General features: G+C 43.6%; 1 long non-coding RNA gene across 1 annotated transcript; it reads left to right on the top strand.

Annotated features, from left to right (window-relative positions):
- The first annotated feature begins 132 nt into the window (after positions 1–132).
- LOC105503330 lies at positions 133–27,351 on the top strand. The gene is made up of 5 exons (XR_001000462.1): positions 133–221; positions 3,480–3,650; positions 17,218–17,281; positions 24,242–24,343; positions 24,614–27,351. It is a non-coding gene; the product is annotated as an uncharacterized LOC105503330 (long non-coding RNA).
- The last annotated feature ends 370 nt before the right edge of the window (positions 27,352–27,721 follow it).

The following is a 27,721-nucleotide window of genomic DNA, read 5'->3' as shown; positions in this document are numbered from 1 at the left end:
CTACCAGGAGGGGAAGGTGCGGGGTGCTTCTACCAGGAGGGCAAGGTGTGGGTGCCCATTGTTGCCACGGAATGGGAACTCACCCATCACAATGGGCGAAGGAGTCTTCTAAGCCCTCTGAGGATTCCTGCCACTGGTTTCTTGCAGCTGTGACTCCCCAGGGTAAGAGGCAAAGAGCCACCAGGTCCCAGCTGAGGAAGCCCTGTGGTCAGCTCAGACAGGTGAGGACAAGATGATTTGGGGGTAATGGCAAACATTTTGTACCCTCTCAATTTTTGAATGAATAATGTTTGAGTTGGATGTCCTCATGGCAACCGTATGCTCCAACCTGTTAGTTTTCAGAGAAGTAAGTTGAGTCCCAGGCTGGGGGTGGCCTTGTCTGCATCAGTGGCACTGCTGCACCCAGGACCCATGCTGCCTACTATCTCCTTCTGTAGCAGCCTCTGTGTCTCAGCTCAGACCCAACCTCAGGCTGTGAGACCCAAATTTACTGAAGTGTTTTCTGTTATTCTTTGAAACAAATTAAAAATTTAACAATTTTTTTTACCTATTGCTACCCTAAAAGAAGTTGGCATCAGGTTTTTCTCTGATTATGTCTCTCATTGCAAGTCTACATCTGTGATTTCCCCTTAACATTCTTTTTGTCAATAAATTGTAGAAATTAGAAATGGGAAAGGCTTGTCAGCCATGAAATATACATGTTTAAGAGCAAAGGAGAGAAGTGCTTGGCCGACAAGGCTAAGACCTCACGCTAGTGACCCTAATGTGACTCACTCACAGCCACTCTTACCTGCCTGGCACAGCATTGAGGCCACAAGGAAGTAACACTCATGAATAGTTATTATATGCCAAGTGCTGTGTTAAACTAAACATTCACCTGTTTTTATTTTTTCTCCATGACCACATTCAACATTTACAAATAGGAAACAACGGTCATACAGCAATGGATGGGACGCCACAAGTCCCAGCAAGGTCATGGGCCAGCTCCAGAGCTCATGAGCCTTGCCAAGGGTCACCTGGCCTCCCCAGGGCTGCGAAGGCTGCTCCTGAAATCTGGCATTTCTCTCAGGGCCTGGACACACTTCCTGCCTCCCTTCTACTCAGTAGGGTGTTTTCCGCTTTTCTTTCTTTTTCCTCTTTTAATGTTGTGTCTTGCCAATTCTCTTGGCTATTCCATGTGAATACAAGAGTAAACATGTACACGACAACCTGTCCAGCTGCTCTCTCACTCAGAAATTGTGTCCTCTATCCTTTCCTCCCCCAGTTACCTCCCTGGGTTTTCCAATGAGAGTTGCCGTAGTAGTGATACAGGCAGCACTGCCTTATCCACTGCCAGCACTGAAGGACCAGAGGTGGCTCCTAGATGTGACGCCAGAGATGCATAGGTCCTCTTGCACTGTGACGCCAAAAGCCATATGGTAAGGAGAGGAGGAAAAGATGGTGGGCCGCCTCTTTTGGTGTTGCAAAGCTGCTGCACCAGGCGATCTGTCATGTGTGTAGTAAACCCTTCCAGGATTTCTGCTACCTGTTGACAAGCCCGGTGCAACAGACACAGTGTATTTCGCCTTTACCAGGCATTGCCCACTGCTCTCCAAAGCCCAGGTGTAAAGAAATACTCCCAGCAGCAGCAGTGCAAGGCAGTCCTGTCATCTCACAGCCTTGCCAAGACACACTATATTGATTACGATCGAATTTGACTGGGACAGGAAACCCGAACGAACAGGGGCTTCAACACGATAGACATTTATTCTCTCTGTGTAAGAGAAGTCCACAGGGAAGTAGTCCAGGCTCGCTATGGTGGCTCTGCTGTTCGGGATTCTCAGAGATGAGGCTCCCTCCCACCTACCACCGCTCACCAGCCCTGGGGGACAGCTGTCATCTTGTGGCCCCAGATGGCATCTGCATTCCAGGTAGCAGAATGCAGGAAGGGAAGTAGAGGGGAAAGGGCGTGTCCCCATGGATCATATTGGGCCAACCCCAATTGACTCAGCTGCTTCCTCCTAAGGAGGGTTCCTGGCAGCTGCCATACAACACTTCCTCTTGTGGGCCAGGACTTCAAAAACATGGTCAGGCCTCACTGTAAAGGGGGCTGCATAGTAGGCTTTGTCCCGGTGGGATGATTGCCCAGCCTAAAGTTTAATCACCATGGAAGAGACAGAGAAGCAAAATCAAAGTACAGCCCGAAGGCTCTGCCACCCCAGCGGGTGTTCTCTTGTCTTTAATTTGGTCATTTAATTCCCCAAATTCTAACAAGAATAAGGCTAACTTCATTCCAATTAGCCTGGCCGGGGCAGGGGAGGGGTGCAGAAGAGGATGCATAGTGCTGTCTACTTTCCGGCGCTGTGCTCACATAGCACCTTACAAATACTCTGCAAACTCTAATGTGCTTTGCAAAACTAAGGAAGAACACATGAAAGGCACTTCAATGTTTACTAAGCACTTTTATATTCATTGTTTTCTACAACTTTCACAACAACCCTAAGACATGTGCTGGTTATCTTTCTTGTGTGTGTACCCCTCTCCCATTCATTCTCCATCCATTCCCTGTTCTGCAGCCTGGAGTCTAAGCAGTAAAGGCTGTATTCCCTATTCTCCTGTGCTTTGGTTCTTTTGCTTTTTAATTTATTATTATTATTTTTTGAGACAGAGTTTCACTCTTGTTGCCCAGGCTGGAGTGCAGTGACATGGTCTCGGCTCACTGCAACCTCTGCCTCCTGGGTTCAAGTGATTCTCCTGCCTCAGTCTCCCAAGTGGCTGGGATTGCAGGTGCCAACCAACCACACCTGGCTAATTTTTGTATTTTTAGTAGAGACAGGGTTTCACCATGTTGGCCAGGCTGGTCTCGAACTCCTGACCTCAGCTGATCCGCCCCCACCTCAGTCTCCCAAAGTGCTGAGATTACAGGCGTGAGCCACCGCATCCAGCCCATGCTTTGGCTCTGGTTGGATTCATCCCATAGGAAATAGCAGTGGGAATCAGAAGGGCAGGAGGAGATAGGCGGTGGTGTGCTCATAAATGGTTCACAATCAGCTCTCCAGAGGAAAAGCAGCCTGATTTGTAGTGGCATCTGCCAATTTCCGTGCATAAATACTTCCACCGTGGTGGATTTCAAGCTACTGACATCACTGAACATGGAGTTGGGAAGAGATGTACATAACACATTCTGATACATCACAGGTTCAAAGTATTGGCCCGCCAGGCTCTATCCCTACCAGACCAGAATTTGGAAGGAACTGTGTGTGTCTACTTATGTCCATGGCTCCTGCCGGGCAGCCCCTTCCCCACAGCCACATTTCTCCCTGTTCACAGTGCCCTCTCCCTAACACTTTGGCCCAGGGATAGACAGGCTTCCTGCTCTTGCTGGTCCCAGGAAGCTGCATCATTTCTTGTCAGTTCCTGTAACCCTGCCCACATCTCTGAGAGGAGACCCTTCATTAAGGTATCTTCTGTCTTGGAGTGTGTCACTGGTTTCACTGCAGGGACGCAGACTGAAACTGAAGCAGGTATTAGTAACTGTCTTACCTACAGACGAGGAAACTGAGCCTCCATGAAGTGTGGTGACTCACCCACAGTCACACAGCTGATATATGGCAGAGCCCACAGCAGAACCCAGATGTACAGCGGCCAAGTTCAGTGCCAGCATAAAACAGGCTTTGTTTTAACGCACTTGCTTGATGCTGTTAAATTATTGAGCAGTGATTTTATAAGAGGATTCCTTTTAATTCCCTTTCCTTAACCTGCACAAAACAGGGCCTGCTGAAATGCCTAGCGCTTCAACAAGGTGAGCTCTTGTAGGCCAGGGGCCAAATGACGGACATCATGTGCCACCAACACCACACAGATGAAGGTGATGGGCCAGGGCAGAATTCTGGTTCTCCTGCACCCTAAGATGAAAGCTAAAGTCAGAAAGGAGGGAGGAAGACAATGACGACATTTAAAACCTAAAAACAGTGGCCATTTCCAAGTCAGTAGTTCACATGCATTCACTTTGTCTCCACCAATGGAGCAGAAAATCTCTTAGAACTGAAACTTCATTTTCAAATATATTTCACCTCTCCTCTGTTATTCACCTATGCTCTGTTAAACAAGGTATATGACCGCTGGTTACGGTATGTTCCAATTTTCTCCTTTTGAATGATTGTTCAAAATTCTAACAAATTTGTCCAAGAAAATCAAAACTGAACAAAGACACCTGGCCAGAAAAAAATGAAATGCTACTACTTCTCTTCAGCTAGGATTTCTTAGCCACAGGTTGGAGCAGGGATGCTTATGGTGGCTGTTATTATTTTCAGAGGTTTAAATTACTGGGCTGTACTTTGTGACCCACCATTCTGAAAACAAGTCCGGGAGCACTAAGGGTACTCAGACCACCAGGGCCAAGAACACCTGAGGGTCAAGTTTGGTGTTGCCACATGCTCGCACGTAGTGGTCCAAACCGCCAGCTAGGGACTGTCTGCAAAGACAGCACTGAGCCAATCATTTATTCAACAAATATCACTGCACATTTGCCATGTGTCACTGCTGTTTTTAGACAGCACTAAGGCAATCACCAAAAATCAGTTCTTTATAAATAGCAAATCATGAATTTAGCAATACATTCAATGACCAGTACCGCAAAACTATCGATTAACCAAAAATTATTTTCATTGGACTACCTACAATATTTACAGGAAATTGTTTTGTCCAGTATATTTTTCGACATGACAATTTTTGTGTACTTTGAATTTTAAGTCTTTTTTCTTAAAGGTAGTGCGGGGTAAATGCGCCTATGTCTTCCACGTATTTCCAGGGCAGCATGCCATTCCTCGTTTTGATGAATGATTTGCTGTCTTTTGCGGGAGAGGAAGCGGTAGAAGTAGGGGGACTTTGCAGGAATGTTCTCACGTGTGTGTCTGCATGTGCCTACCCACAAGTCCACCCACAAACACTCAGCTCCCACACATGCAGGCATGTTACAGTTTGTCAGTCTACCAAATGAAAGATTCATTTTCATGTTTACGTCTGCATATCCTGGACAATTAAACATGCATATGGGGAAGGCCAATCCATTTGTACATAAAATGTTGACCACCTGAGAAATACTTAGGTATCTTAACTGTAAAGCACATTTTGGGTTCACCTTGTAAGGCTGAATCTGGATTCTTTCTGCAAATAACAACCAAATTGAAGTGACTCAGCTGCAATTATTTATGATGATACATGATTCATACGGTGCTAGTAGAAATTGTCATGAATACTGAAAAAATGCTCATCATCACTGGCCGTCAGAGAAATGCAAATCAAAACCACAATGAGATACCATCTCACACCAGTTAGAATGGCAATCATTAAAAAGTCAGGAAACAACAGTTGCTGGAGAGGATGTGGAGAAATAGGAACACTTTTACACTGTTGGTGGGATTGTAAACTAGTTCAACCATTATGGAAAACAGTATGGCAATTCCTCAAGGATCTAGATCTAGATGTACCATATGACCCAGCCATCCCACTACTGGGTATATACCCAAAGGATTATAAATCATGCTGCTATAAAGACACATGCACACGTATGTTTATTGCGGCACTATTCACAATCGCAAAGACTTGGAATCAACCCAAATGTCCATCTGTGACAGACTGGATTAAGAAAATGTGGCACATATACACCATGGAATATTATGCAGCCATAAAAAAGGATGAGTTTGCGTCCTTTGTAGGGACATGGATGCAGCTGGACACCATCATTCTTAGCAAACTATCACAAGAACAGAAAACCAAACACCGCATGTTCTCACTCATAGGTGGGAACTGAACAATGACATCACTTGGACTCGGGAAGGGGAACATCACACACCGGGGCCTATCATGGGGAGGGGGGAGGGGGGATTGCATTGGGAGTTATACCTGATATAAATGACGAATTGATGGGTGCTGACGAGTTGATGGGTGCAGCACACCAACATGGCACAAGTATACATATGTAACAAACCTGCACGTTATGCACATGTACCCTAGAACTTAAAGTATAATAAAAAAAAATTAAAAAAAAGAAATTGTCATGAATACACAGCACATTTGTATGCTGCCATCGTGAAAAGTATTCAGGCATCTATAATATAAAGCACATTTTTTGTTACCCTATGTTGCAAACTATATGGAAAATTAACTGTATCTCTCTCGCTCCTATGCAAGGGAACAATTCCTAGATCAAGACAAGAAAGACAAAACCAGCTGAAAGATAAGAAGGATAAGTTGGCCCACTAGAACTTTTTTTTTTTTTTTTTTTGAGATGGAGTTTCACTCTTGTTGCCCAGGCTGGAGTGCAATGGTGTGATCTCGGCTCACTGCAACCTCTGCCTCCCAGGTACAAGCGATTCTCCTATCTCAGCTTCCCAAGTTGCTCAGATTACAGACATGTGCCATCACCCCCGGCTATTTTTTTTTTTTTTTTATTTAATAGAGATGGGGTTTCACTATGTTAGTCAGGCTGGTTTTGAACCCCTGACCTCAGGTGATCCACCCGCCTCAGCCTCCCAAAGTGCTGGGATTACAGGCATGTGCCACCAGGCCCAGTTAGAACGTTTATCAAATTGAAAGGTAGAAACTAACTGTAATATTTACAAAACTTCTTGACTCTGCTGATGCTCATGACACCCCATATTCAAATTTCACAAGACATTGTCATTGTAATGACTGAATTTTTGACACCCTTGCCAAAACAGGAATTGCTATAAACTGTCCAGATCATTTCTAGAAAAGCTTTTGGCTAATTGATAACTTGGAGAACTGGTCACCCGGAGAAGCGCTGTGACCTAAGAAATTGTACTGGATACAGTGACAGGCACAGTAAATACAGTCACTGACCTCATGAAGCTGAGGTAAGGGAGATAGACATTATTACACAAATAATTGTTATGACTGTGAGAGATCCAGGGTGCTCCAGGAGCCTGTGACAGTGAATGAATGTGAAAGACGATGAAGAGATGAAGAATGACATCAGCAAACCAAGGAAGATGGAGAGTGTTCCAGGCAGATGGACTGACTGCTGCAGCCCTGACATTGGAAGGAGCTTGGCTCACTCAAGACCCCAAGAGGAGGCCAGGTGTGGTGGCTCACACCTGTAATCCCAGCACTTTGGGAGGCAAGGTGGGTGGATCACGAGGTCAGGAGATGAAGACCCTCCCGGCCAACATGGTGAAATACTGTTTCTACTAAAAATACCAAAATTAGCTGGGCCTGGTGGCAGGCACCTGTAATCCCAGTTACTTGTGGGGCTGAGGCAGGAGAATCACTTGAACCCGGGAGGTGGAGGTCGCACTGAGCCGAGATCACACCACTGCACTCCAGCCTGGTGACAGAGCTAGACTCCGTCTCAAAAAAAAAAAGAACCCAGAGAGAGGCCAGAGGGGGGCTTTGGTGCCATCAAGAAGGGCATGGGTGAGAGCCAGACTGGAGGAAGGACCAGAGAGGGAGATCATTCAGGCAGCCCGAGAAATGTGGACAGGCACCTTGCCCTCTGTGACCTGGACCAACTGACCATGCCAGTAGGAGGCAGAAATGCAGGGAGTGAGCAAAAACAGCAACAAAATCTGTTGCGAGCTTTGGGCCTTTTGAGAAAAAGCACCTTAGAAATAAGACTGGTGCTAAAATACAGCAGGTGCGTTGAGTGCATTTGTTCTTTCTCTGAATTCTGACAAAGGTGGAAATATGTAGTTGGATTTCTGTTTCTCTGCTTGTTTTGAGTTTTATTCCTATTTCTACTTCTGTGTTTCAATGTTTGTTGAGGTTTACACGAAGACTTTATGCTATTGTTTTCACCCCCTGGAAAGACAGCTGCTTTTGTCCTCTCCCAGTTTGAACGGGCTAGTCCTCCGAAAACACAGACTAAAAGACAGCAGTAATTACATGTGTGGTTCAAAACGAAGAGCACTAAAATGGAAAATGCCAGCCTCTAGAATTGTCAAGCAAAATGGCAAAATAAGTATCTATTTTTCAGCAGAAGAGAAAAATGAACAGTGTCTTAGAACATGACAGAAAGTTGATCTCTACCCCACACAGGGACAGAATTAGGGCAGGCAGGGTTCCTAAACGAAGAAGAGATCTGCAGGCCTTTAAAAACCTCTCTTATCCTCTTATTTTGTACTATAAAACATAATGGAGATTTCATCAACTTGGCAGGAAATCGCAAGCTCATAAAAGAGCCTTGTTACAAAGATAATAAGAAGACAAAGTCATAAAAGGTAGACTTGGGCTGAGTGCTGGCTTTAGGCTTCACTTTCTCCAACCCTACAGGGATCTAGGGTTCATCAACTCAGTTAATCGTGTGGATGGCCACCAATACAATATGTCCTTTCTTGATCTTGCTCTTTGTTCACATTCCGGGGCATTTTTGCCAATGGGGTGTGCCTTGGAAAGGCGAACGGGAAATGTACGCCACATTGAGCCTTACCATGCTGCCTTCTGCACACTCAGCTAAGTAAACAATAACCTAATGGAGAGCCGGTAGGGCTGCCATCAAAACCTGTGTAGATGCTTCCCTTCACTCCAGGGATGACTGGCTGGTTCTTTGTGGCCATCAGCCTCCCCTCTGGCTTCAGTGCATCTTGTCATCAAAACATCAGCTGTCTTTTTTTTTTTTTCCTACCCCTCTCATGTTTGCTTTGGCTGTAAGGTAGGGGAACCCCCCTGCTAGGACCTCCCTGCTCCGGTTGTGGACCTGGGACTAGCAGCATCAATATCACCTGGGAATCTATTAGAAATGCAGGATCTCAGGCCCCAGCCAGACCTACTGAATCACAATCTGTGGTTTAAACAAGATGCTCCAGGTGATTCATGCACTCATTTAAGTTTGAGAAGCGTCTCCTTATGGAATCGGGAGACGCACCTGGGCTGTGTCTAAATCAATACCACCTCGGTTCTTCTAAGGAAGAAGACGCATTGCCGGTGCCCCTTGGGCACCTTTGACCTGGTGCCTACAGATGAGCACTGGAGCCTTGTCTCAACCTGCTACCTCTAACTGGACAGCGGTTACTGTGCTGCTAAACTTTTAAAGATTCAGAAGCCAAAGTCAAGGGCCAAAAGAGTGAGTCTGCATTGTGTTTACCTAGGTTTTCCCTCTGGAGCTCAAAACCTTTTTAGACTGTACCATACCCACCTTCCTGTGTACCTGATATGCAAGGAGGGACGTGGATAATGTTTTCCCCTGGAGGATCCTGAGACATGCTGTTTCTTTGCAGTTACATAAACATGTTGCAGTGTGGCTGTCTTAATGTTTAATTTAGGTTGCTGCCCCATTGATTCAACCGTGGCTCAGGAATATGAGAGTAAACCAGATTCATGGTTTTGCCATGCCACGGTCCAGCCGTTTTGACTGTACAAGAATGACCACATAAGGGCTATGCGCCTAATTAAGCACTTAGTCAATAACCCACTCCCTCTGGACTGAGTCATTTGCTTCATCCACTGCGGAAACGAGATCAAGCTGGGCAGTGAATGTGGGTAATTCATGCAGGAAGAACGCATTTAAGGTGAGGGTGGATTGATTGGAATTAGTTATTTCAGACAGCAGAGAGAGAGAGACCGAGAGAGTGTGTGTGTGCATGTACATGTGCATTCCCTCCCCAGGTGATTCCAATATTCCTTTACAAACAGCAAGGCAAGGTCAAGTCCAGCCTCCAGGAGTGCAAGTACCTGTGGGGACTGTTTTGTGCCAGCATCCCAATGTGGAGGTGTTGATGCCACCGTGCCGGGCCCAGAGATTTGGGGACAGAGTCTGCCATTGGTGTGCACACAGCTCACTACTGTATGATTTTTTTAAAGTAATTTGATGCGTCTAATTGTTCTGCGGTGAGATAAGAACGTTCCATTTTATCTGAAGTCACAAGACAGCTTATTGACCACACTGTCTTACTGGTACAGCACGTAATAGCATTGTTAGGGGAAATGTCAACGAAGTCACTGAAGGGTGGAAAAACATGAAATCAAATTTCTCACATGACAATAGCCCAAATATTCACTGGGCTATTGCTTCCACCGAATGTGGCTGAGGCTTCTTTTCAGGCTGATTTGTTTCGCCACGGTACAGTGTCCATCCAGCCAACCCAACCGGCAATCACACATTTTAGCAAGTCCTCCACGCTTCCCCCTCCCAGGAAGAGGTCTGCACACTCTTCCCTACGCTTTACCAGTCTCTTTGCAGAGAATTCATTTTCATAACATCCCGAGCGTCCTAAGACTTCATGTGTATTCTTTCATCAGCCATCTGCTAGGGGAGATGCATCCATAAGACATCTTCCTTCGCTGGCATAATTAAAAGAGATTCTCTCCTTTCGAATGTTGTGTTACATTTATATTCAAAGTTATTTTGCTCTCTCTTTGCCCTTGCCCTCAAGGAATTGTGGGAATTCAAGTTAATAGGCTTTTAATGGTTCTGTGATAACTGTGATTATAAACTGTGAATCAGATCGGGGGAGCATCCAAGTTCAGCTGCATCTCACACAAAAAGACACCACCATTGCTTTTGATCCTTAGTGGAGATTTGGTTTTCACTGTTCAGACACCACCATCCTTAGGGGAAAAAAAAAAAGAAGAAGAAGAAGAAAGGTACCTCATTTGCTTTGCAATTGCTTTGATAACAATTTTAAAGCTTTTAACTACACATTCTCCTTTTGATATGTTGGTGGTATTTAGAAACACATCCTGTTGCTAAAAATTAAATTTCAAAGTCTGCGATTGTATTTCCTGCTTCCTTTTAGAGGGGAAGATGCTGGGTTTATTTAAAACACATGCAACATGTTGGACACACACACACACACACACACACACACTGCCTTCAACCTTTCACCGCCAAATATTTAGAAATAAATTTTTACTGTGTTCTCGGAACATATAATTACTGCTTTGAGGCTAGTTAATGAAAATATACTTTTCTTTGAAACATGTTGTCTTTACTAAATGAGCCTGTGCTTGTGAGTCCATAGATGAATCGATTGTGAGCCTCCTTGAAAAAAGAGGCATTCTGATCATTGTTGCCAGATGTCTCAAGAAAGCCTGCCAGGCTGGGGCTAGAAACGCAGCCTTAAAATAGTAGGCACATAATTGCACCATCAGCCAATTAGGGCCCTGAGAGCAAATTAGCACTCGCTCCCATTGGCCAGAATAGCTATGACTTTTGCATGGCTGGCCCAGGGACATTCCAGCAAGCATCTCCTACTTTGGCCAATTGTTGCTGGCATCTGAAAAGGCCACAATAAATGATTGGCCCTCAGTTTTAAAAAGCTGCTTTGCTGAAACACCTCAGCTCACTTCCCAGGAAAATCATTATGGCCATTTCTAGAGACCAAGCCATTGTCTAGACAAATTAACCTGTGCGGTTGGAATACGTAGTTCTGAATAGCAGGGCCCTTGCTAACACTGGCCTTTGGAGAGAAGGTCTTGCTCTCACGCAGGGAAGTCCTTACCTACAGGCCCTTCTTCAGGGATTGTCCAGTAGAAAACCCACGAGATCGAAAGCTGAGTAATTGAGTGACAGACGCACTGCCATCTTGAATAGGCACTGTCTCAAATTGGAGATTGCATTCACCCCAGCTTAAAGAGACATTTGAATGAGAAGCAGTGGGAAGGAACAGACCCTGAAAGACCAGTTCGTCTGTAAAGAACAAAGCGCTGCTGCAGCAGGAAGTCTCACCTACAGAGGTTGGCTCTCACTTTAGGTACTATTCACAGGAGCCGCCAGGCCTGGCATCAGGACCAAGAATTAAGAAATTACTATTGGCAGCAAAAAGTAATTGGGTAGCAATGGCTCCAAAAAAGCCTTACAAATATCCATATCTTATGATCCAGCAATTCTACTCCTGAGAGTTTACCCCAAGAAAATACCCAAGTATTTGCACAAAGATTTATCCCTGAGTATGCTCATTGCAGCATTTGTTAAGGAAAAAAATGGAAACAATCGATAGTAGTCCTCCCGTTATCTGAGGGAGAGATGCTCCAAGACCCCAGTGGATGTCTAAAACTGCGGATGGTACAGGTGATCCCAACATAGAATGATTCCACTTATGAGTTTTCAACTTTACATTGGTGCAAAACTGAGACCCAGACAGTAGGCTCCTGGACTGACGATGGTGTTCAACAGAAGATATGTTAAATTTACAATAAGTTTATCTAGATGTAACCCCATTGTAAGTTGAGGAACATCTGTTTATATTATTTTCTATACATACATACTATACATTCTATACATACATATGATAAAGTTTAACTTATAAATTAGACACAGTAAGAGACTAAAAACAACTAATAATGAAATGGAGCAACTATAACAATATACTATAGTAAAAATTACATGAATGTGTTTTCTCTCTCCCTCTGCCAAAATACTGTAATATTTTTGGACCACAATTGACCTTGAGTAACTAAAACGGCAGAATTAAAAAGAAAAGTAAATACATAAATAGAATAATCCTTTTTTGTAAATATATATCCACATATTATGGGAAAACTGCACATTACACAAATATTTAGAATTATTTGTTTCTTTTTTCTTCATTGAGCGTTTCCAAATTTCCATAAGGAACATATTTGTATTGTAGTCAGAAACAAACTTTAACGATTTTTTTAAAAAGAAGGTATGGCAAACCAAGTAATGTATGATCAATGTCTTGCCGCAATTCAAGACTCAGACAATTAGAAGGATGTATGAATTAAGCTACAAAACACAGAGAACTGGTGATGGTCTGCAAAGAATAGAGACAACCAGACTGGCTTACGGTCAAATCATAAATTTGCATGTGTTCCAGAAAAGTGTTCTACCGGCAATCCTCCAAATTGTATCAGGTGCTTAAAATATCACAGTGCATAATAGGTGATCCCTATTCAAGGGCTGAAACCCTGACCGAGAGATGCATCCACATTTCCACAGAAGCACTGTCATTCCACCCTGTGGCAGGCAGAGAAGTTCTCCTGTCAGCTCCTATGGAATCTACTTTAATAAGCCTTGCATTATGGAATGTGAAATCATAGAGAGCTTAAAGACTGCTGAGACATGATGCTTGGCCTCACCCCAGACTTTTAAGACGGAAGCCTTACAGTCAAACAATGAGTAATAATAAAGCTCCAAGTTCCAGTAAAATTCCTGATAAGATCTTTAAGCAGGAAGACTATGACCAGCTAAAGTGTCTTCATGGGTTCCTCTAAACATAGTCATGAAATTTTCAAAGCTTCCACCCTCAGGAATCAGACTCAAAAGAAATAAATTGTGTGTGTGTGTGTGTGTGTGTGTGTGTGTGTGTGTGTGTGTGTGATATAAATCCTCTCCATTACTGAAAGCTTTTGTCATGATTTCTTTAGTATCCAGTGCTAATTTTTACAGCAAATAGACAGCCTGACAGATTCTTCCCTAAGGGGTTAAGGCAGGTCCCAAGGGCACTGGCCAAGTGATCCAGACCAGGGTTGGGTCACAGGGGCCAGATCTGAATTTACAGGGCACTCATGGGGGACTTGGAGGCAGGAGGAACTGGTGGCATGGAGGTCATTTGGGGCTTGCCTTGCCAGCATCCAGCCTCCCTCTTTTTCCAGCAATAACTCCCTCTCCATCTCCCCTCATTGTCATTCCATATGGCTTAGGTGGAGTTGATTCTGCCCTTGCTCCAATGCCAGCCAATCAGAGCAGCCCATTCCCCTGGCAGTAATGTTTGCTTCTGCAGTGGGTACATGACCCAAATCAGAGCAAATTAAACTCCGTTCTAGACTCTTATTTGGGCAGAGAATCTCAATCTTTCCTGACAGATTTGAATCTAAAAGCACATGGGCTGGCATTTCTGCTGCCACCTTCCCACGCCCATGCCTCGAGAATGAGGCCAACTCTTGGAGGAGGCTGTGGGAGGAGCTGAGGGGTCTTGGGTCCTGGCAACTCAAGCTGAACCTGCACCTGAACCCGGCAGTACCCCTGAACCTTTCTGCACATGAACCAATAAAGTTTCCTTCTTGCTGTTAAGAGGGAATGAAGATTGAGGGAGAAGCTAGGAAAGAAAGAAGACTTGGCCTCCCAGGCTGAGTGTGAGAGGATGCTACGGAGATTTGCCATACTGGACAAGTTTCTTTCCAGTGGGAAAGAGAGAGATGGCGCCACTGGAGGGTGGAGGGAAAGGAAAAACCAGGCTCTGCTCTCCCAGGATCAGAGGCTCCTACCAGTGTCCAGGCTAAAGCCTCCAAAGCCAGGACCACATGCCTCTCCCCAACCCATGTTTCTGACCCATCCCCTGCTGTCCACCAATGCTGAGCACGTCTCAGTCCTCCACCACGCTTAGCCTCTGCAAGACAGGGTCTCCTGGTATTGGCTGTCCCCAGGAGAGCAGGTAGGAAGCTAAGCCCCACTGTGGGTGGGGAGAGGAGAGGGGGAATTCCAACTCCCTGGCCCCTGTGGACCCTCCAACCCCAACCCACCCACTTTGGGTTTCATCTCACCCACAAGGCACCATCTGCTCCTCCTGGGAAAGGATTTCTTTTGGAAAATCCTGGGGCCTTCACAACAGCCCCACCGCTCATCCTATAATTTCGGCTTTCCCTCCACCTGGCACAGACAGACCAGATGCACACCTCAAGGACCAAGCGACCCCTTCTTGTCCTGAGTGTAGTTTCCTTTTTGTCCACCATACCAGCTCCTCTGTTACCCACAGGGCCCAGTTTCTCCCTTTAGTGTGTGACAGGCATGGTAAGGAAGTTATGAAAACTTTGAAAGAGCAAAAAGCAAAAACCCCACCAATTCAATTTCATAGAACAAAATTGATAAGTTTCATATTCAGTATATTCCCTTAATCATCCCCAAATCAGTATCATTCATATACAATTGTTTATTTTTCTGTTAAAAATCAGCATTCTCATCTTGCAACTTTGTCGACCACGTTTTCTGGATTTCAGTGTATTTGGATTCTTTGGTCTGAAAAAATTGCTAACTTCTGTTTTAACCCAATCTCCAGTGCAGTAAAACCATTTTTAAAAAGCACATTCAGAATAATTTGTTATTATTGAATAGTAAGTCATACTTGAAAACAAAACTCACCTGAATGCTAATGCCTCACTGTTTCTTTAGACAGCAGGAAAATCTCCCAACACTTAGAAAGTAAACAGCAGGCCAGGTGCAGTGCTTACACCTGTAATCTCAGCACTTTGGGACGCCGAGGTGGGCGCATCACATGAGGCCAGGAGCTCAAGACCAGCCTGGCCAACATGGCAAAACCCCCTCTCTACTAAAAATACAAAAATTAGCCAGGCATAGTGGTGCACGTCTGTAATCCCAGCTACTTGGGAGGCTGAGGCACAAGAATCATTTGAACCTGGGAAGTGGAAGGTGCAGCGAGCTGAGATCACGCCACTGCACTCCAGCCTGGGCAACAGAAGGAGACTCAGAAAAGAAAGGAGGAAGGGAGGAAGGGAGGAAGGGGAAGGAAGGAATAGGAGGGAAGGAAGGGAAGGAAAGAAGGAAAGAAAAAGAAGGAGGGAAGGAAGGAAGGGAGGGAGGGAGGGAAGGAAGGAAGGGAAAAACAAAGAGAGAAAGAGAAGAAAGAGAGAAAGGAAGGAAGGAAAGAAGGAAGGAAGGAAAGAAAGAAGGAAAGAAAGAAAGAAAAGGAAAGAAAGAGAAAGAAAGAAGGAAAGAAAGAGAAAGAAAGAAAGAAAGAAAGAAAGAAAGAAAGAAAGAAAGAAAGAAAGAAAGAAAGAAAGAAAGAAAGGAAGGAAGGAAGGAAGGAAAGAAAGAAGGAAAGAAAGAAAGAAAAGGAAAGAAAGAGAAAGAAAAAGAAAGAAAGAAAGAAAGAAAGAAAGAAAGAAAGAAAGAAAGAAAGAAAGAAAGAAAGAAAGAAAGAAAGAAAAAAAGAAAGAAAGGCAAGTAAGCAGCCAAAGCGCTGGGAACCCATGGAGGAATGGCCCTGGAGGCAGACTTACCCTCAGGTAAGAGCACAAGCTTTGGCAGTAGCCAGCCTGGTTTTGCAACCTAGCACTGCCGCTTATTAGACGTGCCATACTGGGCAAGTTACTTAACCTCTTCATGCATCAGCTTCTCATCTATAAACAATAATGCCTATGCGGGAATGCAGTGGTGGTTGAAGAAAGAAGGAGAAAAGGGCCTAGGACATCAGAAATAGGTAGGACTAGAGCTAGGGGTGCGGTACAGCTTGGAGGCTCTGGAATTGAGTCCTGGAGTCAGGGCTGTGAGATATGAGAGGAGGCTCTGGCAGAGGCACATGTTATCTGTGCAAATCCAAGGAGCCCACCAGGAAGACCCCGAATTCCCATCACTGGCGTATCCACCAAGTCTTGCAGGTCCTGACCTTGCAGGCTGCCTCTTGCTCTCACATTCTTTTCTGCACAGACACCTGCAGCTGTGTTGGTAGCTGTCCTTCTAACGGCTTGGGGTAGGGGAGCACAGCCGGGGGGCACGTAGTTGGGATGACGGTGAGGAGGGGTGCTATGGAGAAGGGGTCTCAAGTACTAAATTGAAGCCGGGAAGGCTCAAAGGCAAATATGGATTCTCTACAGCTCTGATGGAAAGCCTTGCTCCAATCTGAATTCTGGTCTTCCAAGAAAAATCACAAGCAATGACAGGCTCTTTAATATGGGTTCCAGCCACAGGTCAGAGATCAAACGTCGCTGAACCAGTGTGAGGAAAAGAATGGCAGGCAGACGTCTTCTTTTTCCACACACAGACTGTAATCAGCTCTCCACAAGGTCATCCTGGAACACCAAGGACAGTCTGGATACCTCCTGGCTCTCCTCAGTAATGGACAGAAGCAGTGGTGCAGATAATCTGCCCAAATGGTGGGTAATCCAAAAGCCATTTCTATTTGGCCTTGGGAGAAGCTTCTGTGCTCGTTCTGAGTATGGGTGTGTGTGAGCCTCCCTGCCAGGTCCATGTGCACAGTGAGGCTGCTCTCAGGGAAGGTGTCCTGCTGGCAGCAGGGGCCGTGGGTACTGGCAGGGAGTTGGCAATGGAAAGGGCAGCTCAGGAGGAAAGGGGTGCAGATGGGCTCCATTTGGCCTCCTTCCTTGGTCCATTCTCATCTTCCTGGGCCCTGCGGATGCATGGCCTGGGCTCCTTTGGCCTCTGGCTTTCAAGCTGGTTTGAGCTATAGGAGATGGAGCAGAGAAAGGAGAGGAAGTCCAGCATCTTTCTTCCCTGCTTCCTTCCGGCTCTGGCATCTGGTGCAGTCTCACTCATCATCTCCGCTTCCCTCTGCTTCTTCCCAGGCTCCAGTTCTCCCTGGGTTCCAGGAATACCATCTCCTTCCTCGTCTCTTCCATCCCAGGGAAGGTAAGAGAACTTTCATTCAATAGAGAAAACACTGTTTTTTTAACCAAAGCTATGTGGGAGTGGGGACTGGGAGTGTATGTAGAAAGGTAGGGAGTTGATTACGGTTAAGTCCTTGTCTATCTAATTTACCATGCCTAGAAGTAAAAAGATAATGTAAGACCAGATACATCAAAAAATAGCTGCCCAGAACTGAAAACAAGGACTTGAGTAGATATTTGTACACCTGTGTTCATAGCAGTATTGTCCACAGTAGCCACAGGCAGAAGAAAACTAAATGTCCATCGACAGATGAATAGAAATAAAATGTTATATATAAAAACAATAGAATATTATTCAACCTTAGAAAGGAATGAAATTCTGTACAATGTGGATGAACCTTGAGGACACTATGCTAAGTGAAATAAGCCAGTCTCAAAAGGACAAATATCATATGATTCCACTTACATGAGATACCTAAAATAGGCAAATTTATAGCGACAAAAAGTACAGCAGTGGTTACCAGGCACTGGGGAGAAAGGGGAATGGGGAGTTAATGGGGACAGAGTTTCTGTTTACGAAGACGAAAGCATTCTGGAAATGGATTAGTGGTGATGATTGCATGACACTGTACATGTACGTAATGTTAGTGAATTGAATACTTGAAATAGTTAAAGTAGTTTAAAAAATAGTTGTGTAAGAATAGTATTTAACGTTATGGTGGTGACTATCAGGAGTAGCCGTGGAGAGGAGTTGTGAGTGCTTACCACCAGGAAGTGACACTCCGGGGCTGGAGGAAGACTTACCACCAGGAAGTGATACTCGGAGGCTGGAGAAAGACTGCAAGAGAATGCTGCCTTTCCCCGCAATCCTTTCAGTGCTATTTTACTTTAGAGGTACAGTTAACATTGATGCAGTGCTTACGACGTGCCAGGCATGCTTTGCACACTTACATATATGCTCACGTAATCCTCCTATCAATGCCATGATGCAGTAGCAGTACCTGTGAGGATCTGCATTTTGCAGAAAAGGAAACAGAGGTATGTGGTAAGGCCTCCATCTCAGGCAGGCTGCCCAGAGGCCCTGCTCTTAATCATCCTACTTTGCTGCCTCTTGTGCACATATATGACTGGGATGAATGAAAAAAGTTAAAAATATGCTGTAGTGAATATCCTTGTATACATATTGTATGTGCTTGTGTGAGGATATCAGACTCCTAGAAGTGAAATAACCTCAATTTTTACAACAGAAAAAACATGGCATTCAATTCATCATGTGGATATAAAAACTATTAGAACACTGATACTGACATTATACTCATTTTATTATGGAATTGAAGCACAGAAGCAAATGACTTTTGTTTGTATTCATGATTTTTAACAGGTCTCCTGGTTCTTCTAGCCCCTCTAATTTCCTCTCATCTCTCCTATAACAACAATGATCAGAATGATACCTGAGGAATAAACCGTAAGAAAAATGAGCATTGAGAGGGTAAATCAAGCTTCCTTTAGAAAGAGAGGAAAATAATTTTGCAGTTGCGAAACATGTTGAAATATTATTTTTACAGTGAAAACAGTTACATCACAAGTTTAAATTACATTTCCATCTGAAATGGAGTCGATTTGCACCACCTACTGGAATATACAGTTTCATATAGTCAGAGGTTTAAAATTACAAAACTACTTTTGAGAATTCAGAGTTACATTTCTAGTTATCTTTAAGAAACCAGCTCCTTTGACATGTTGGAAATGCCAAACACTAATTTACTTCAGGGACTATTTTCTAAAACAGACTCTCTTTAGAAGCCAAATTTAATCATCTAGCTAAATTAACAAATTGTACAACTGCTTATAAAAATAAAATGATTAAGCCAAATACATCAACCAAACAGATACAAATGTAAATTAGAAGCAAAAGTGAAACCAGTATACATTATCAGTTGCTAAATCACTATTGAAAAACAGAATTCAAGCAGACAACTGGAAAATGACAGGAAACGTAAGCAAACAGGATAATAAACAGAACATAACATTAATTTAAAAAGAACTCACCCAATGAAAATGTGATAGTGTTTACATCCAAAGTAATAGTCATTGTCATGGCTTAATTACAGCCTGAACATCAATACACAAAGTATTCATATTTAGGCTCTTTGGCATTTTAAAGGAAACTCCAACAAAAATTTTCATTTTTTTATGACAAACTACTCCAAGCAATAAATTCCTCAATATATAGTAGCAACATTTATTATTATGTAATTGGCAAGAATGCATAGAAAAAAATACATCCACAGTATCTGCTGTTCTAGATGAAATTGCTTTAGAATAGAAGCCTAAATATATTACATTTTAATTTCTTGAAACCTATTACAGCATTTCACTTATTTTATGGGTATTTTGTCTGAAAATTGATTTTATTTTTATATGTCAACTAAATTAGATGTCAACTAAATTAACTGAAGCATAAAATATGCTGGCAAGATATATTTACAAATACACTCCACAAAATGGTGTGCAAGTAACAAGAACCTGATTTAAAGTCACAGGCACAAAAAGACCTGGGCAGAGTGACCAGCTGATCCACAGTCCTCCTTGTGGTTGCAAGTGATTTGTGTATGACAAGCCTGTTTACAGTGACAAATGTTAGATGCAAGGTTGCTAGAAGGTTTGCCTTTCTCATTTTAGTTCATTGCTTGTGTGATTTCATTTCTAAAGTTCTCATCTGCATTGGAAAGCTTGGATTGTTTCATTTCTACCAGGTAAGCAGGCAGGTACCTTTCCTCAGGTATCACCTCCATGGCTTACCTCACCAATTCCATGGGGATGGCTCCTACATATTTTAAATCTGCAGCCCCAATCTCTCTTTCTTTTTTTTTTTTTTTTTTGAGAGTGAGTCTCACTCTGTTGCCCAGGCTGGAGTGCAGTGGTGCAATCTCAGCTCACTGCAACCTCTACCTCCCAGGTTCAAGCGATTCTTCTGCCTCAGGCTCCCAAGTAGCTGGGATTACAGGTGCCCACCACCACACCCAGCTAGTTTTTGTATTTTAGTAGAGATGGGGTTTCACCATGTTGGCCAGGTTGTTCTCGAACTCCTGATCTCAAGTGATCTGCCCACCTCGACCTCCCAAGGTGCTGGGATTACAGGTGTGAGCCACCACGCCCAGCCCCAACATCTTTTCATAGCTTGGCAGTACATGCTCGTGTCTACTTGCTACCCTCTCAGATGTCCCAAAGGCATCTCAAAGTGCACATGTCCCAAAGCCAGCTCATGACCTCCCCGGTCTTCAACCCTCATCCTCTCTCAGTGTCCCCACCTCATCCATCCTATTTGATATGATTTGGCTCTCTGTCCCCACCCAAATCTCATCTAGAATTGTAATCCCTACCTATCAAGGGAGGGACCTGGCAGAAGGTGATTGGATCATGAGGGCAGTTTCCCTCATGCTGTTCTCGTGATAGTGAGTTCTCATGAGATCTGATGGTTTTTAAAGTGTGGCACCCCCCTCGCTCTCTCTCCTGCTGCCATGTAAGACATGCCTTGCTTGCCCTTTACCTTCTGCCATGACTGTAAGTTTCCTGAGGTCTCCCTCACCATACAGGACTGTGAGTCAATTAAAACTCTTTTCTTTATAAAAGACACAGCCTCAGATAGTTCTTTATAGCAGTATGCAACGGACTAATACATGGTTCATCCAACCAGATATGCCTGGTGCTCACTTTCCTCCTCATTCCTAACCCAATCCATACACAAAGCCCTGGCCTTCTGATTTTCCACATCCCCCTGAAGCCTGTCTGACTCAATCCATCTCCTCCTCTCCCCCACTATTCCAAAGAATTATCAGGTCTAATGGAATCAACCCAAATGCCCACCAATGACAGATTGGATTTAAAACTCTGATACATATTCACCATGGAATACTATGCAGCCATAAAAAAGAATGAGCTCATGGCTTTTGTGGGAACATAGATGGAACTGGAGGAAAATTATTCTTCTTAGCAAATTAATGGAGGAATGGAAAACCAAATATCGCATGCTCTCACTTCTAAGTGGGAGCTAAATGATAAGAATTTATGAACACAATGAAGGAAACAACAGACACAGGGGTCTACTTGAGGAGGGAGGGTGGGAGAAGGGAGAGGAGCAGAAAAGGTAACTATTGGGTACTGGGCTTCATACCTGGGTGATGAAATAATCTGAACAACAAACCCAGTGACATGCATTTACCTGTGTAACAAATCTTTACATATACCCTCAAACCTAAAATTAAAGTAAAAACAAACACACAATACTGTTATCAGAAAACATTAATTCCTTAATATTATCAAATGTCTACTTAATATTTACATATTTCACATTTCTTTGAGTGTTTAATATTTTGCTTTTCTAAAAAAAAAAAAAAAAAAAGGAAAAAGAACAGGTTTAGCCTGGACTGATGTAGTAGCCTGGTCTAGCCTCATTGCCCCGATCATGTGACGCCTGTCTAAAAGCCTTTTACTGTGGGTGGACCTACTTTCTTAGTAAGGCCACGGAGGCCTTTCCTGATCTGGTGCCCACTGCCCATCCAGCCCAGCTCACACCTGAGCCCCTGTCCTCTTAGCTTTCCATGCCTCACTCTGGCTGTGCTCTCCACCACCACTAGGACTTTGCCGACACTTTTCTCTCTGTCTGAAATTCTCTTCTCTTTCCTTCTTTGCAAAGTTACCTCCTCCTAACTTTCCTCAGTCAACTCAGAGTTGCAAATTTACATTTTAGGGGGCACTTATTTGGAAGTCTGTATGCCCCCACTAGACGGTTTTTACTCACCTTTGTGTTCCCAGCACCCAGCACATGACCTGCACATAGGAAATATGGAATGATTCACTCAGACCAGAGCCAGAGAGGTACCCACCCCGGGCCCCATGAGGCTGTGGTTCCACTCTGGCCCTCCTCTGACCACCACTCCCCACATAGGGTGAGGAGACAGGTGCCCCTGGAGCTCCAGGGAACTGACCCTAACGGCTCCAAGCCTACTTTTAGGGCCTGTCCCCAAGAGGACTTGGTGTACACACCCCAAACCAGAGGGGTGGCCAGGGGACAGTTGTTATGAAGGCAAGAGGACATAACATATTTAATAGCTTCCAAGGGGCAGCTGTTATCAAGGTGTATTTATCAAGGAAGGAGGCTAGAACAGATTTTCTTTAATAATGAATTAGCTTAATCTATAAAAACTTCAACTATTTGGACATATGCTATTCAGACCTCCATGTGCAGTTTTCCCAAAGCCCTGCAAATGTTAGCACAGAATTTTTGGTTTCACAAGTATCTGAGAATAAACTTTATATCAACACTTATATAGAGATGATTCCCTGTACCCCATCTGAAATCTGAGTTCAAAAGAGAATTGACTCTTAAAAAAGTCAGTACAATTCCCCAAACTCACTGATAATCACAATGAATGGGGGGGTGGAAGAGAGTAGGGATAAAATATTGAAGCCGTTCAGTATGAAAAGCGTGTTCCAAAATCATTATACACCAAAATTCTGGAAAAAAAAATGTTATTTGGGTAGTGGGACCATGAATTTCCTTGCTTTTTTACATTTTACTACAGTTTGAGTTTTATTTAATGAATATGCTTACATTTGTAATGAGAATCTTATGCTTTTGAAAAATCAAGTTACCATTCTATTTCATGTGTAGAATGTGAACATTTTGCCCGAGTCTGTCACCTTTGTTATTCCTCGTGTGAAAGCAGTGCTAGGAATTTTCTGTCCATATATTTGCTTTGCTGGCAGAGGCAAAAACAGTGTATTTTCAGAGCACAGTGGAAAAGGACTATGGCTTAACTTCCATTTTATGTAGTGAGAGTCATGGACATACTTCATTTATAGGTTAAAATAATGTGGTGCCTGGCTGGTGGACCTGGAGTTCACTGGATTTTAGGCAGCTACCTGCATTTTCTTTTATTACTCCTACTACCTAATTTCCATTAAGCCCACTTTGATTTCCTTTCAGTTTCCTAATTGGGGTCTGGAGTTGCTTTTTTTTTAATAGCCATGCTTCTAGAAATCCAGTTTTCTTTTTCCTTAGAAATAATTGTTTCGTTATTAAGCTAGAAAAAGCCCAAGGGTTTCTTTGAGAGCCCCATTGCCTACCTCCGCCACCCCAGGTCCGTCCCCCAGTTGCCTACCTCCCCTACCCCAGGTCCATCCCCCAGTTGCCTACCTCCCCCACCCCAGGTCCATTCCCCAGTTGCCTACCTCCCCCACCCCAGGTCCGTCCCCGACCAGGCCCCTTGCACCATGTGTTCTCGCTGCCAGGCTCGCCTGTCCCCCACTGCCATTCCCACCTGCACTCTTAAGTGTTCTGCAGTCACTGTCCCACTGTCTACCCAGGTTTCCAAGTGTCTCTCCAATGCCTAAGGCTTCACGACCCTTCCTGATCCTTTCCACTGTCACCATTCCCAGCCCAGTGCGTTTGTCATACCTTGTAACCTCCACCACACCTTGTACCTTTCCTTTCTCAGTGGCCACATTCTGCCTTTCTGGAGTGAATACTTGCTATGGCCCTCGTCCCACACCCGGAACTAGAGCACTGAACCCTGTAGGCCAGAAACCATGTTTTACTGATATGTTGAATCCAGCACTGAGCCTCGGACTCAATAAGTAACTGTTGAATTGAACTAAATTAAGAATACTTTGTTTGGTCAATCTGAATATTTCCCTCAAAATTACTTAGAAGTCTTTCTTGAGAAATGTCTTTTCCTAGCCAACCCAGCAGACTGTCTGACTTAAAACAATGATTGACAGACAGAAGAACGTGGCCAGAAAAAAATGCAACAGAGAGGATTAAATGAAATATAACCAAAGATGAGCTACTTGTGATAATAATCCGGAGTGGGGATGAAAGTAGGGAAGATGGACGTAGACGGCCTATATGTTGATCGCCGTTGATGGTGGGTGATGGTGATGGCCCATGGGGGTTCCTTTTACTGTTCTCTCTACTTAGGTTTACACTGAACATTTTTTGTGATGAAAAGATTTGAAGAAGACGACAGGAGACGGAGAAGCACCAGCTGATCTGCAGACTCCGAGGAGGTCCCAGGAAGAGGTATAAAGGAAGGAGTCTGAGACATGGGTCTTCCTCCCTGTGGGTACCATCTCTTCCTGTGGCAGCTCTCCTGTTCTCTAAGCACCTTGACCACCCCAACCCACCTCATTTATATGGACCTGGCACTCAGATCTTTCACCTGTATAATGCCACTCCAGGCTCTGCCTCTTGGGTAGTGCCCTATGTCCTGGAATATTCCAGATGAGAATGGGACTCGTTAGGTAGAGCTGTGTGCTCTGCCTCACCTAATCCGGCTGGCAACCCCCACAGGTGTCATCCACTAAGATCTTCCGGGACAGAAAAGCCCAGCGATACCTCTTACATCACACAAAACAGAGCCCCACACCAAGAAAAGAGCTGCCCACACCTCACAGAAGCCATGTTAGTGGACATTTCTCCACTCTGCAAGCCTCTCAGTGCAGTGGAGGCCAGTGCAGACCATCCTCTGCCCAGAACAGTTGCATTCTAAATGACCCCTCAGAGAGCCCTCCGGATGGCCGCCTCTCCCACGGGTCCCTGCAATCACACAAAAAACACTCATTGCAGCCAAGATGCACAAAGCACGGTATTGATTTCATACTCGGGTTTTTCCAAAACAAATCATAAACCCACACCAATTATGTCCAATCAGTTTTATGGATAAAGAAGCCTGAGACTCTCCAACAGAAGAGCTTGAGTTTCCCTTCGTACTCTTGTGCTGGGTGTCCTTTTCCTACCTCCAGACCATTACAAGAGTATTTGTAAAGTAGATGAGGCCAGTCCTTTTGCCTAATGTTGACAGACAAGAGGAAGATTCCAGGGAGAAATGCCACAGCAGCAAATGAATATGAATGATGCTTTTCCACTTTGTGCTTATAAAATGCCTTTGTACCAAAATCTCAAAGCTCTCCAGGAAGCAAGGCTTTGACTGGGACTTTCACTCAGGGTAAACATGAGTGGTCAGAGCTTCCCAAGTCATTTGTGATAAAGAACAAAAGTCCGGATACTTTTAAAATGCAATATTCTTGCCTTCTGGGTAGTAAACAAAGTGTGCAGATGGATAATGACATCTGTGGATTCTGGCTCCACTTCCTAGAGAGAGAAAAAACATGTAAATAAATATGTAAAAAATTATCATATGTGGATGACACCATTGGTTCATCCAGTAGTTACCATTCTGCCCAACATTCACGAGCAATGGATTCTATTACTGGGTGCCTTGTGACTGCATTACACTGAGAAAGTAAAATATATTTCTCTTCAATGCACGGGGGAAGATAAATGTTCTAGAAATATTTAGTAAAAAGGTCCAGTCAGTGGCTTTGACACTTGATGGTTTTGCACTAAGCAATGCTGTCCTTTTGTTCTCTCCATTGGAAGCCTCCTTGTAAATGTTCAATAGCTAAATGACTCAGTAGGGTCTGCAAAGGTCAGGCCCTTAACTGGAAAGGCAGAGGGGAACTCACAAGCAGTCTCTATCAGATTGACTGGAAGGTTCATTTGAGAATTTTTTCCTTCTCATCCTTAGCTTAAGGTGCACGTGTAGCATGAATAACTGCCTGGGCTCCAGCCACCCACATGCCTGAAGACCAGACATTAGTGACTTTGAAACTCTTCCTAGGATTCATTTAGGATATTAATCAGCTTCAGAAGAAAACTCACAAAGACTCTGAGAACAATTCTGTTGCAAAAGTGATACCTAGCAGAGTCTACCCTTGCAGTCACTTGCATTGTATCCTGAAAGTCAATGCTAAGAGCTTGGAAAAGAATTCGAGTTCATCAGGTGTCCAGAAAATAAACTCCTTCAAATGCAGTCGAAATAGTTTCAATTAACTTCAAATACTCTGCTTGTTATGAATCTACAGAGCAGCAATTAAATAATTATCAGTAATGATTAAATGTCAGATAGCTATAACCAAGGGTGTCTTGCTATTACACTGAAAAATTGTGTATTAAGGTTTTGTTGGGGTGCAGAAAATGATTCCCCAAAATATAGTGCTTTGGCATGCCGAGTACTTTGAAAATCGAAAGGTTTTAGAAATAAGCCTTAGACCCAAGCTCTCTTTCTGACTTTTCTTACCTCCTTGTTTCTCTGATCCTCTTTCTAGAAGCACCTGGAGGGACCGGACTGACTCTCTGGAATTTTCTTATCTAACAAAGCTTCTTTCCAAAAAAAAGAGAAAAAGGCAATAGTCGTAAGAACTCCTGTCTTTAGGAATCTCATCAAATGACCAGGAAAGAAGAGAAGAGACGGAGCTGTCACTACACCCAGACAGACTACTCATCTATTCTCTTGAAGGCAGTACTGACAACCTTTGTGCAAGGTGACACTTCACCCCTCTTCTTCCCAACACCTCCCCCAGCGCTCAGAGGAACTTTTGTCGTTTACTCCTACCCACCTCATCCCCCACTTCCCTATGAAGAGAGGGTATACAGGCATGTGGACCCTGCTGTGTTATTAGGTCATTACTCTTCTGCAGTTCCCCATGGTATGCACGTTAAAATAAACGCATGCCTTTTCTCCTGTTGCTCTGCCTTTTTCAGCTCATTTTCAGCAAAACCTTCAGAGGGTGAAAGGGGAAGCTCTTCTCCTTTGTCCTTACGTTTTGCATTGTCTTGTACCTTGACATTTTTCTACTCTTGTCAAGTTAAACTGTAAAGCAAAATATAGATCATTAGCTGGCTAATTATTTTTGACTTAAAAAGTAGCTAGCATTTGGTTTTGGGTACCACAGTGTGTCTAATAAAGTCTTTTTAGAAACAATGATCCATAAACATTTGTTATCATTCACCATTATTAAACACATTTCTGGTTAAGTAAAGTGACTCACACTTGTAGTCCTACCTATTCAGGAGGCTGAGGTAGGAGGATCACTTAAGTCCAGGAAGGAGTTCAAGTCCAGCCTGGGTGCTCTCTAAAAATATTAAAATTAAAAAAAATTCTGAACATGCAACCCCAATATAATGTATATTTATTTGTAAATGATATACTGTCACTAATACATGGACATAAAACAAGTGGAAAACAATGTAACATTTTAATTTGCTGACTGAAAATTGGTTATATTTTCATTAATATTTTTTAAAAGAGCAAAATTGCTGAATAGTCTTTATTTTTGAGAATCTTGGTTGAAAACTTTGTAGTATAACAGTTTGAGGTCTCCTTCCAAGTCAAGTTTATTTTAAGATGTGGTTTTAATGGCTGTCATCACTTAAAATATCTCAAAAGATAAGCAAGCCTACTTGAAAAAATTACATGGTCTCAGGGTTTACTAAATCAAACTGCTCATTTCAACTGTAGGCACAAATCATGCACAAGTTTTAACCGAAATGTAATTAGTTAAATTTCCGTCTTCTTTGAAGTCCATCAGTCTTTTTTTAACAAACCAATTAAACAGT

The sequence above is a fragment of the Colobus angolensis genome, unplaced genomic scaffold (genome assembly GCF_000951035.1).
Source record: "Colobus angolensis palliatus isolate OR3802 unplaced genomic scaffold, Cang.pa_1.0 Scaffold85, whole genome shotgun sequence".
NCBI classification, from domain to species: Eukaryota; Metazoa; Chordata; class Mammalia; order Primates; family Cercopithecidae; genus Colobus; species Colobus angolensis.
Note: the sequence above shows the minus strand (reverse complement) of the source record. Positions and strands in the feature narration are given on the sequence as shown.